Source organism: Danio rerio, chromosome 8 (genome assembly GCF_052040795.2).
Source record: "Danio rerio strain M-AB ecotype USA chromosome 8, GRCz13ab, whole genome shotgun sequence".
NCBI lineage: Eukaryota > Metazoa > Chordata > Actinopteri > Cypriniformes > Danionidae > Danio > Danio rerio.
In genome coordinates, this window is record NC_141028.1 from 11,471,489 (window position 1) to 11,483,995 (window position 12,507).

The 12,507-nt window shown below is 32.4% G+C and overlaps 1 long non-coding RNA gene across 3 annotated transcripts; it reads right to left on the bottom strand.

Moving 5' to 3' along the window:
* Positions 1-810: 810 nt before the first annotated feature.
* Positions 811-7,518, bottom strand: LOC147842575 (uncharacterized). Of its 3 annotated transcripts, none has more exons than XR_015497599.1 (5): positions 6,987-7,518; positions 6,841-6,910; positions 6,510-6,681; positions 6,125-6,241; positions 811-1,280 (listed from the first exon to the last, which is right to left on the bottom strand). It is a non-coding gene; the product is annotated as an uncharacterized LOC147842575 (long non-coding RNA). The 3 variants fall into 3 exon arrangements; XR_015497600.1 differs by having other exon boundaries at positions 833-1,280; positions 7,015-7,041; XR_015497601.1 differs by having other exon boundaries at positions 833-1,280; positions 6,858-6,910; positions 6,987-7,041.
* Positions 7,519-12,507: the final 4,989 nt, after the last annotated feature.

Consider the following 12,507-nt stretch of genomic DNA (forward strand, 5'->3'; position numbering starts at 1 on the left):
TCCAGCACCCGAACTCTCACTCTACTTCACCTTTTCCCTGGAGCACCAGAGCACCTACCCCGAGAAAAGCACCGTATTAACCTTGTTTCATGTCAATTCACTTTGTAAATAAATCACCCTCCGGGGACCTGTTTGTAACACAACGCTACTGTGTGTGTGTGTTTTCTCTCTGCCTCACTACACTTCAATTTAGAAATGTCAAGGCATTGCATTTTAGCAGGATGGCTATAAAAGATCCATGAGATCATGGTCCAGTATTGGTAGAGTTGCCTGTCCACAGCACAGTCTGCATGTAGAACAATAGGAACATGACTACCCATGTTAGACAGGGCAAAAATGTTGGGGCACTACATTCTTGACAGGATGACTATCAAGGGTTGTAGGGGGTGTTACTTTGTTGTACACAGTATTACTGTGTACCTTGGCCTTCAAGAATATATGGGACCGGCTCTCTGTTCACCCCACACTGTAAAAAATAACGGGTGAAATATACGGTAAAATACCAGCAGCTATGGTTGCCAGACGTTCAACTTTAAATATAAGGTTACAACGTGCAACCGTTTACAGAATACTTTTTGATAATTCGTAAATTTTACATTTGAAATCTGCCGTTTGTTAACAGTACATTTCTTTTAAATAAACAGATGGTGTAAACATGTTTACAGTAATTTTCTTTAAAAATAGCAGTTGTAAATGCAAATTCCTTTACAGTAAACAACTGTGAATTATAAATATACTGTAAACCTAGCTACACTATTTCCATAATAAACATAAAACAACTGTATAAAAATATAAAAGTATTTCATTGTAAAGTTCGGTTTACAAAAAATTACCGCCAATTGCCAGAACTTTATTATAAAAATACAGTTAAACACAAAAGGTATTGTAGTTGTTTACCACAAATTTTACAACATTCAGTCAAGTTATTGAAATTGCTAAATTAACACTACTAATAAACACGGTCTACAACTAATCAAGGCACAAAAAAAGAAATAGTTTCTACATACAGGCAAGGTGTTACAACAGTTTACGCTGATACAATAACTTGACCACTGTACTCACAAAGACGTGTTGATGTTGGAAATAAAATGTGTCCATATATAAATTAGGGGATAATCAATGATGATAAACATCAATCAGGTCCACTTGCTCTGGTTGAAAAATATGAGTCCACACTTGACAAAAGGTGCAGAACTGAGTCAGTTCCAAAAACTTTAAATGCAGCACTGCTTGAAGACTTGCATGTAGTCACTATTTCAATATGGACTGGCATGATCCCTCTGCAGAAAACAGACACAAAGACAATAGTTCATGAGCAATATGCTTAAACTGAGATAGATTCAGTCTTCATTTGTTAAAATAATTACCAATGAACTGCACACAAGCAAGCAACACCCTGGAATTTTGTAGGCCCTTTTGATTAGAAATAAAAAGACTGAAATAGACAGATCTTAGAATTGAACTAAGTATTTGGGTAACACTTTAAAATAAGGTTGTATCAGCTAATGTAAGTTAATGCATTTACTAACATGAACAAACAACAATACATTCATTACAGTATTTTCATTAACTAATGTGAATAAAGTTGTTCATTGTTACTTTAACTCCCAGTGCATTAAGTAATGTTAACAAACATGAATTACATTTTAAATTTAAATTTAAATATTTAAATATGAATTTTAAACATGCATTAGTAAATGTTGAACTATAATTAATCAATGCTATACAATTATTGCTCATACTTAGTTCGTGTAAGTAAATACAATAACTAATGTAACCATATTGTTAAGTGTGAGCAGTATTTGCTACACTCTGTCAGCTTGCAGCCTAAATTCAACAATTCATACCATTTGTAGTAAATCATCAGATCTGATCAGTCATCAGATACAATCCAAGCCAGTTTTTTGTTTATAAAATAAGACTGAGTAATTGCTAAAACTATAATTAAAATGTTAAAAAAAGTTTAATTAAGTAGAAAACTAGTTTAAATATTTTAAAGTTAATAAAATATATACACTGGGGCATTTTTGCTTTAAAATCGCAATTAAATTATACTTTTTTTTTTCTAAAGAGTACACAAACATTTCTGAAAGACATTCTCTTTAAAGAGTTTTTACGAGTCCAAACCATTATTTTAAGTTTACTGTCATATTTAAATATTAAGTTGATAGTTAATCTAAGGGCTTTCTCATCCTCCCATAGACAGCAATGTTTATCTGAAGAAATGAGAATACTTATGGGGCAAAAAATAAAGAATGATGCTTTTTAACATTTTCTTCTCCCCCACCATGACATAGTGCAAACACGGTGCACATGGGCATAACCACATTATACATTAGCACCTTTTCAAGGCCAAAGATAAGTGTATGATAGAGAAAAAAGTTAATTTATCAGCCCAAACATATTCTCATTGCATCATAACATTCTGATAGAACCATTAATGTCACATAGGCATATTTGACAGTGGCTTTAATTCCTTTCTTGACTTTGAACACATAAGAACCATTGCTGCATAAGGGACAATTAAATAGCTCTTGGACTAAATCCAAAATATCAATATTTGTGTTCAAAAAATGAACGAAGGTCTTTAGAAGGTTTTGGAACTACATGTCAACTACATGACAGAATATTACTTTCTGGCTGAACTGTTCTTTTAATTCATTTTGCTAATATAGAATTAATAATTACATTGTGGTATTGTTAATGCCGTTCCATTCAGGGTTTCTGCAGATATCATAATGTGAAATTTAAGACCTTTTTAAGACCAATAAGTATCAAATTTAAGACCTTTATCGCAATATCAAAAACAGGCGAGAGAAAATGTAAAATTCACAAAATCAGTGGTCAAATAAATGTATTTATATTGAAAAGTACCAAGGCTAGATGCACCATTGAACTACAGAATAAAACAAACAAACAAACAAACAAACAAACAAACAAACATCTTATTGCTGATTTATATTATATATTTTTTACCTGGCACCGCATCGCACACCTCACGAAACGGACAAGGCTTTTATACTTGACACGTTCGCTATTGAGATTTTTTTTAAATGACAGGGGGCAGTCAAAAGAAACAGACAGTAAAATCTGACGAATAAAAAGAGTATCATTATCATTGAAGATGTTTTTGGGGGCCTCTTTTTTTGTTTTAACAAACTTATCTCTCAGGTTTTTTCGAACTTTGACAAAAAGTTTCCTCCTTTCCCACTCAGGGCTCGAAATGAACCTTTTTGCTTGGTAGCACCGGTGCTCCTAACTTTAAAAATGTAGGCGCATCAGCCAAAATTTAGTCGCACCCACCAATTATGAGCACCGTTACTACAAGTTTTATACAAACATATTTATTGCATTTGAAATCAACACTAATCAAACTAACAAGCAAAAAAAAAAAAAAAAAAAAAAAATATATATATATATATATATATATATATATATATATATATATATATATATATATATATATATATATATATATATATATATATATGCAAGCGTGAGGAAAATATGTCTCAACGAAATCCCGTTATCACAAGAAAATAGATTTTATAACATAACTGAGTGACCAAAGCATACACGGAGCGCTCACCAGCCCTGCACGCACTGCTCGACATGAATGAATCTGTTAACGATATAACTGTGCTGTTCTCACAAGTGCTGTCTGATATTGCACTGATGCTTTTGACACATACTGTACCTTATTATATGCATACGTCATGTTAATAGCAATACCGGTCTTTTTAGGAGTAGCGATATTAGTTTACTCAGTGCAAGCACTTTTGCGATGGTGTACGTGGTGTTAAATTTGACATATAGCTGCCCCTTGCACGGCGGACAGCATCTGGCGATTATATGAAGGATTAAACAGAAGCTCTCGTGCTAGATGTGGCAAACAGTTACCTGAAAATTCTATCCCACAGACTTTTCATAGCGGACTTGAAGCCAATGGAAGTCTTATCCACTCTTGGAAAAGTGTAGATGGTGGATTAACATTCAGCACACGATCACTACTAAGATGTGTCATTATTTAAAACTTTAGATGCCATGGTTTCTAAAACAAAATCTGTCAGTGTTATCTTCATTCTTATTTTCAGCGCTTTAAAATTTTTCGCGGTAGTAGCTCTCTCTGTCATCCCAAGCCAGAAGGCACTGACTAAGTGATTAACAGCTGATATTAACCAATCATTCGCGTTCAGTGCTAGAGCAGTGGTGGCCCAATAAAAAGAACGCGAAGGCGGGGCAAGCATTACGGACTTGGATTTGTTTACTGCAGCAAGTTGACATGACAACTGTTTTAAACCATTCCTGAGCGCTGCGTTTCGCGATTCAAGTGCAGACAAAGAGGCTAGAGATGCATTCTGCGTGAATGTCTCCCGAATCCGCGCATGTGCTGAACATTTTGCAGTAAAAACTGGTCGCACACAACAATTTTAAGCACTCGCAGAAATTCTCCCAAATATATTTTGAGGTCGCATAGATAAAATTTCGGGCGCATATGCAAGCCAAAAATTATTGGTCATCTGGTTCTCCCTATGATCACGCATGGACGGATTACAAAAGATGTCGGTGCAGACGTACCTGTTTCAGACAAAATCTCTTCAAAGTGTTTCATATTCAACTCAAATCAAATGCGTTGCCACGCAAACTGTTCACCCAAGTTTTTAAAAATTCTATTAGCTCCGCTATGGTGTTATTTTATTGACAAATGTCGTGAGTGCAGTATTACAAGTCAAGAGTGCATTCATGTAATACAAGTGAGCGAATCTCTTTGTTCGTGCTCCTCTATTCGTGGACAAAGCAAATTTTCTCACTCTCAAATATGCACTGCTCCCGCACAAGAAAATTTCTTGTGCATTCTCAGTACATTGTTCCCTCTTCCTTTCATGCTTTTTTGATATGATTTATATTAGTACACTATTTGTTACCAATAACCAAAATAGACTTACATTTTTAATCTAATAAACCATAACATTTTGGCTGTACGTCCTATGATGAGATATTTCCAGTTTCAAACACTTAAAAAGACACAGAGAATAGTTTTATTTTTTGAAAACATTTATTAAACATCCAAAAGGTGCATCATACTAAAAAAATATATACATATATATATATATATATATATATATATATATATATATATATTTTTTTTTTTTTTTTTTTTTTTTTTATAATATAACTAATGCAAGCAGAAATGTAGCTGTGACAGAAAAAATAGGGGGAAACTAGATAAGGTATTATAGCCTACTGTACTATTCACTCTTCAGATAAATCTCACTATCAATCCCATTTTATCTTGGCAACTAAAATAAAGTGAACTAGTCTTTGCTGAACAGTGTTTTGTAAAGTACAGTAAAGTACTTCAATTAATCTGCTGTGGTAATACTATAGTTGCTATGGTAACACAACTAGTGTAATATAAACAAACTACCCAGTGCTGTAGTTTTTTTTTTTACAATATAGGGTATACTATATTACAATTTACTACACTTTACTGTAGTAAAACTACATTGTATTTCATTTTATTAGTTCACTATTCTTAATACTACAGTATGCTGAAGCATCTCTGGAGAGCAAAAGCACGAAAAGAGGAGAAAAACACAAGACACAAAACTTGAGTCCGCATCGACGGAGCTAGAGCAGACCATTTACAGGTGAGCTGTCATTGTTTTAAGTGCACACGAGAAGTTTTGTCTACGAACAGAGGAAACCCACAGAGAACCTCCGCAAACACAGCGATGATGTCACATTCGCTGCGCGCACTGAGATTGGCTTTTGCAAGTTGACCTTTTTTTGTAGTTGTTATACCGCAAATTACAATTGGACTAGTGAAATAAAGAACTACAACACCCCGAAAACCTAAAACAACAAAAAACAATTTAAATGAGCATTACATGTAGCGTTACATGGACATCGCAAAAATAAGACCTGTGCAAAATATTTAAGACCTAGAACAGCGAATTAAAGACTTTTTAAGGCCTTAAATTTTGTTTTGTTTTTTAATTTGAGACTTTTTAAGACCCCGCGGAAACCCTGTCCATTGTCAACAATTATAACAACACAACACTAAAAGTGTTTTGCTTGAATCTATTGAGCTTTTGTTACAACAAACTATAACACTGCTTACCATTAATTATCTTTGAGACTGGTGATATACTGTGTCCAGACTTGACTGAAGAAAAGCGGGACAGGGTCTCTTGCACACAGAATACAGTGTTCAGAAAACTGAAACTTTGAGCAGGTCCTTTTTGTGAAAAGGAGAAAAGAAAGTAATATAAGTATTTTAACAGTATTTTTTTCCATTTTAAAGTAGTCAGAATTATTATATAAACAGTATACATTCATTCATTTTCTTTTCGGCTTAGTCCCTTTAATAATCTGGGGTCGCCACAGCAGAATGAACCGCCAACTTATCCAGCGTATGTTTTTACGCAGCGGATGCCCTTCCAGCTGCAACCACACACACTCAATCACACTCAAACACTACGGACATTTTAGCTTACTCAATTCACCTGTACTGCATGTCTTTGGAAGGTGGGGGATACCGGAGCACCTGAACGAAACCCACACGAATGGGGGAAGAACATGCAAACTCCACACAGAAACACCAACTGACCCAGCCGAGGCTCGAACCAGCGACCTTCTTGTTGTGAGGCGACAGGACTACCTACTGCGTCACCTCATCTAAACAATATACATAAATAAAACAACATTTTGCTGAGACTTATATAGTTATACAAGGAAAGTGAACACATTTGTTGTAATAAAAGACAACTTAAGTTCCATAATTTGTTTTATCTGATGAACAGTTAGTTTAAAAGTTTATAAATTAAATATACTCACTGAAGCTTGGCACTTACAGACTTGGCCATTCCACATTTATGCAAAGTCGAAAGCACAGAATTTTCCAGTTCTGTAAGTTAAAGAAAGGGTTAAATAACTTTTTAGTACTTTAAATAGTTTGGTTATAAAGGAATTGCAATTTATACTTAAAAGGTATCTAATCCAAATGCAGACTTATGGTGTCCTTGTTGTGTGCAACCTCAGGCAGACATAAGAAAAGGAAGTAAAAGTAAATATATTGTCATAAACAAGACAAAATTGTTTAACTTAAAGCATATCTTACACAAACATGTAATAAATGCTAACTTACATTTAGTGAAAAAACAACAGCTGTGCCTTACAAGTGGCTCAACAGGTTAAACACAACACATAACCTTATTGCAGCAACAAAAGTTACAAAGTGTAAACTCTTAACCTTCTTAGTGTGGACTAGTATTGTCAGACTTGCATAAAGTCCCCAGAAGTCAAACGGTTGTGCTATCACGATTCATGTTCAGCAGCTACTGGGCGGTGGGCGCACTAAATTGGCGAACGTTAGCTGAAAGATAAAATGACCGACAGTATGTTCGCTGTTATTCATCCATCTTAAATTACAGCGTTAACGTTACCGTGCGATCTCAGGGTTTTTAAAATAGGATTCGAAATGACTTAAAGAAGTAAAACTTTAAAACACGGCGTTTTATATCTTTAAATGCCCTTCTTTAACACACATACATCATATGTTTAACATATTGTTAATGTAGAAATTAAAGTATGTTTTTGTTGATTTTTTGAAGGTTTAATGTTGTAAATTTATAGTGCATATGTGTTTTTACACAGAAATATACTGTTGATTTTAGGGTAATTGCTAGCTTGAGAAGTTACAGTATTTTTTCATTTATTTCACAATATATATATATATATATATATATATATATATATATATATATATATATATATATATATATATATATATATATTTTTTTTTTTTTTTTTTTTTTTTTTACTGTAACTAATTGTATTTTTTACAAATTAAGAGAGCAAAAATTAAAGTTATGTACTGTTTCTTAAATTACCGTGATTTAGTGTTATACTATTTTGGTGTAAATAGTCTTTTATCGTTGCTGTTTTACAGTTTTTTACTGTAGTTTTCACAGACATTTTTTACAGTGAAAATAGGATTAGGGTGTGTTCTGTGAGGTAGTGGTGTGTGGGACACAGAGCACACCCTAAGTTGCCGAAAAATGGCAAAAATATTTTATTTGTTTTTGCTATACTGTAAAATAAATTAAAAACATGCGGCTGATTGGCCTATTCGTTTCCTAGCTGGGTGAAACACTCTGTGGAACAGACCAGCTACGGTCCCATTGCACACTCGGTTATAGTGAACGCGGCACACGGTGGACACAACGTCAGCAGAACCCAGTCCAAGTATTGATTCCAGCAGTCGCAGCCAAATAAGAGCGAACACACAACTGATAAACTGCAGGTGTAATAAATAAATTATAGTTTAAATATTATATGGGTAATTCTTCAACTATGGGCACTTTTATGTCCTTTAATTATATATCCAAAAATATTTATAATGTTGTTCAGATTCCTCTTTCTATGTCAAACTAACAATAAAACCTACTTTAATTTTTTTTACTACCTTTCTATTATATTATTTTTCATATTATTCAACTTCCTTTTAGGTGTCAAAATCACTGTTTCACCTTGTTGCACACCCAGAGTTTTGAACTTCAACAATGAAAATAAACTTTAAAAATATTATTTATCTGGTAAATATTAATGTATCTTGATTAAGCACTAGTGAAATAGTTTAAATATTTTATAGTCATTAATGTGAGACTATTATCAATATTATTTTTGATACAAAATATAGCTGTCACACAGTATCAGTGTCATTTTCACCACAACACTGAAATGTCGCTTTAAAAAAGAAAGATTATTGGTTTTTATGGTGAAGGTGGTTTTTATGAAAATTAATATTGCCATCTAAAAACATGTTCAAGATGGAGGGAATTAAAATTAAACAATACTTGAAAAAAATCAAGGTAATTTGCTTGATGAGGAAATACATTTAGGCTACGTCATTTCCAAACATGTTGTACCTACAAAGATGAGGTACATGAGGTAACTACGAAATTAAGGTAAATAAGAGTGTTTTGTATATATGAAAGGCTAGTATCAATTCAAAGTGAATCTTCACAAAGCTAATCTGTGAAGCTATTTTTCTTTCTTTTTTTCAAATAAAAAATATTTTAAAAGTTCTTATCACATATTAAAAGTGTATTCAAAATGTATACATTTATGCTCTATTTAATATACAAATACAGTTAATTTATTTTCTAATAATAAGCTCTTGACCAAATGAATATTAAATTTTAAAGTGTGACAGGTGTACAATTCAGCATACAACTAATTTATTTCATTGACAAATTTATAATGAATATATATTGTGGAAATATTGATTAAACTAGATACAAACAATGGTCTTAGACAATGTTTGACTGCCATAATTAATTTCATTTTGAAATAAAAGCTGTATATTGAGATGTGGTGGAATTGACATTTGTTCAGTTCACAATGGAAAAAAGGTTTTCTTCATATCTACGTTTGTCCTTTTACAGATCTTAAAACTAGACGAATTGTTTAAACTTATGAGGCTATGTTATGTTAATTTTTAAAAAGTTTTTTTTTTTTAATTCAACTTCACAAGGCTAAAAGTGCCCGTAGTTAAAGAATGGCCCATATATACTTTAACATGCAGTTTATTTTTCAAAAATGATAGGGGCCCTGGGATTGCTTATAGGGCCTCAAGTCACCAAGTCTGCCCATGCTAAACAGTGTAGGTAAAACAAATCTACGCAATTAACTGTACTCATTTTTAGATGTTGAGTTAACAAAATATTTTTAACAGTGTAAAGTTACTGACTTATATATATATTTTTTTCAGTCCAGTGGTCTCTTAACAGGTGACAACACAAACATTATTCATTGTAATAGAATCATACTGTATTTAAAGCAAGACTGAATTGATGTTGTTTCAGTGTTTTTCCAATGTGAATACTGATTTTAGTTGAACAAATCCTGATTTTGTGATGATTTTGATCTTTTATCATTGTTGTGATAACATTATTTCAGGGCGCAAAACTGCCTAAACATCAATAATAATAGTATCCAATATTGGTTTCAGTGTAATTTTTGATGAACTTTTTGTTGAAGTAATTGTGATTTTGTGACCATTTTGTCTAAATAACATTGTTAAACCAAAAATCCACTTTAAATATCAACATTAATTCGATGGTTAGTTTGGTTGACGTTTAAACGTAAATATAAATTCAGCCCTCTGACACTCAGCCAATCAGCTTCAGCCTTGATGACATCATTGAACCTCAGAGTTCCATTTAGAATTCTGACTACTCGGTGCCCTTAGAGACGAGAAAACAGAGCTGCTGGAGTGAGTGAAAGATCGACTGAATATACAGCTTCACGAACGGATTTCTGCTGCATATCCTGGATTTCAGGAAGAATCACATATGCAGGAGGAATCAACAACAAGTAACTGCACAAAACACAAACCATATGAGTTAAATGCTTAATTCAGCGGCGGTTCTAGAACATTTTTTAGTATGTTACGTTAAATTCAGTTTATCCAAGACCACGAACTATTCAAATTTGTTTTCAATGTCTTAAATGTTTAGGATGAAAATTGTGATCTACACTACGTGATCGCGAGTTGCATGTTTATTATTTTTCAGCAGCCTATTAATCTCATAGTCAAAAACAATCAAATATAAGTACTAAGATAACTGTTGATAGTTCAGTTATGAACGCTAATGTTTATGGTAATGATAAAAAACACCGTTTGAAAGCTATTTGATGCCTTTTCTTTTATGGAGTTACATTGTTGGCCAAAAGGTGGCGACAAACAACCATCTAAATGTGTGTAGCTGAATAATTTTTCAAAAATGCTTAATCCAGTAACAAAAGTCTAAGCAAATTATTGATTTATTATCATTCTAATTTAAAGAAATAGTTATTTATTTTATATTAACTATTTATATTTAAATATTTATTACTGTAACACATCTGAACCATAATTATCCAGACTACGTACCATAAACCAAAAGCTTAAAGCAGAGATTCTCCCATTTTCAGTGATATATGATGATACATTTATGGGGAAATTATCAAAGTAAAACGCTTATTTGTTAATAACTTAAATATTCATAAAGCATTAAAAAACAAAACAAGGAAACTATCTCTGTAATACAACAGCTGCATTTGTGATATGAGATATCAGTAGCAAATAATAAGTAATATAAATCAATCCTGAAATTTTTCTGTTTTATAAGATAATTATGACAATTGTTGATAATACAGAGTTGTAGAATAAATACTGAGCACGCCTGTAATAGTGACACTTTACCATTGTAGCTTTTTTACTTTAAATTACGATAGTATTTCTCTAACACATTCATTCACATTACATTGGCTGTATAAACACAATCACATTAAATTTAGCAAAAAAATTACAAAAAATAAATTTAAAATAAAACAACAAAACCTAATTCTGCCCGAGGTTCCTAAGTCTTGCTCAACATTCTCTATAAAATAATCCACCATAGAGAATGAATTGAGCATTGAATCAGTATCTTATTAGCCAATAGACTAATTATTATCAGCCATAAAATAAATGAGAATAAGGGGATTACCTTTACACATGTTGGGCTTTAAAGCAAAATAAACCACTTCTGAAATGTTAGCGATGAGTGGAAAAATCTCAACTGAAAGGTAAAGGTTGCAGCTTTCCTGTATTTCCAGAGACTGACCTGATTTTCACTCATGTGAGAAGATATTAAAGTCTGTTTGCCATCTTTAATGGTAGAAAAGAAATGTATTAACAGAATGATGTGAGAATTAGGAGGTGTTTCTGTACAGAAAGTTAACCAAAGGGCAATTGAAATAAGTGTTTAGGTACAATATAGCGTCTCCATCATGACAAAACTTCTGCAACGACTTCATGAAGAAGAGTATGGCTGACTGGCAGACGGTGGAGAAGTCACGAACAAGTAAGATTTCAAATGAGTTTTCACATACCCACACACAGGCACGCACGCACGCACGCACGCACGCGCACACACACACACACACACACACACACACACACACACACACACACACACACACACACACACACCGGTCAAAATAATTTTTTCTTTAGCTTTTTAGCTTTTATTTATCTTTTATTTCTATAGGAAATTTTGTTGGAAATCCCTTGATCTGACATAATTAGAAAAAAATGATATATATATATATATATATATATATATATATATATATATATATATATATATATATATATATATATATATATATATATATATATTTTTTTTTTTTTTTAAATCACGTGATATAATTTAGACTTCAACTGTATATACAGTGCTCAGCATAAATGTGTACACTCCTCACATATTTCTCTTTTAAAATTAATATTTTCTATAGTATGCTTTACAATATTAGATTTGTGAAAATACATTGCATTAGTCAGAACTAAAACCAAAAATGGAGCTAATTTAACAAAATAATTGAAGATCAGTCCACATATCAGTCCAAATTATTTGTAGGTGAAAAATATTAAATAAAACTTTAATAAACAGGAAAACTCAACAAAACATAAAA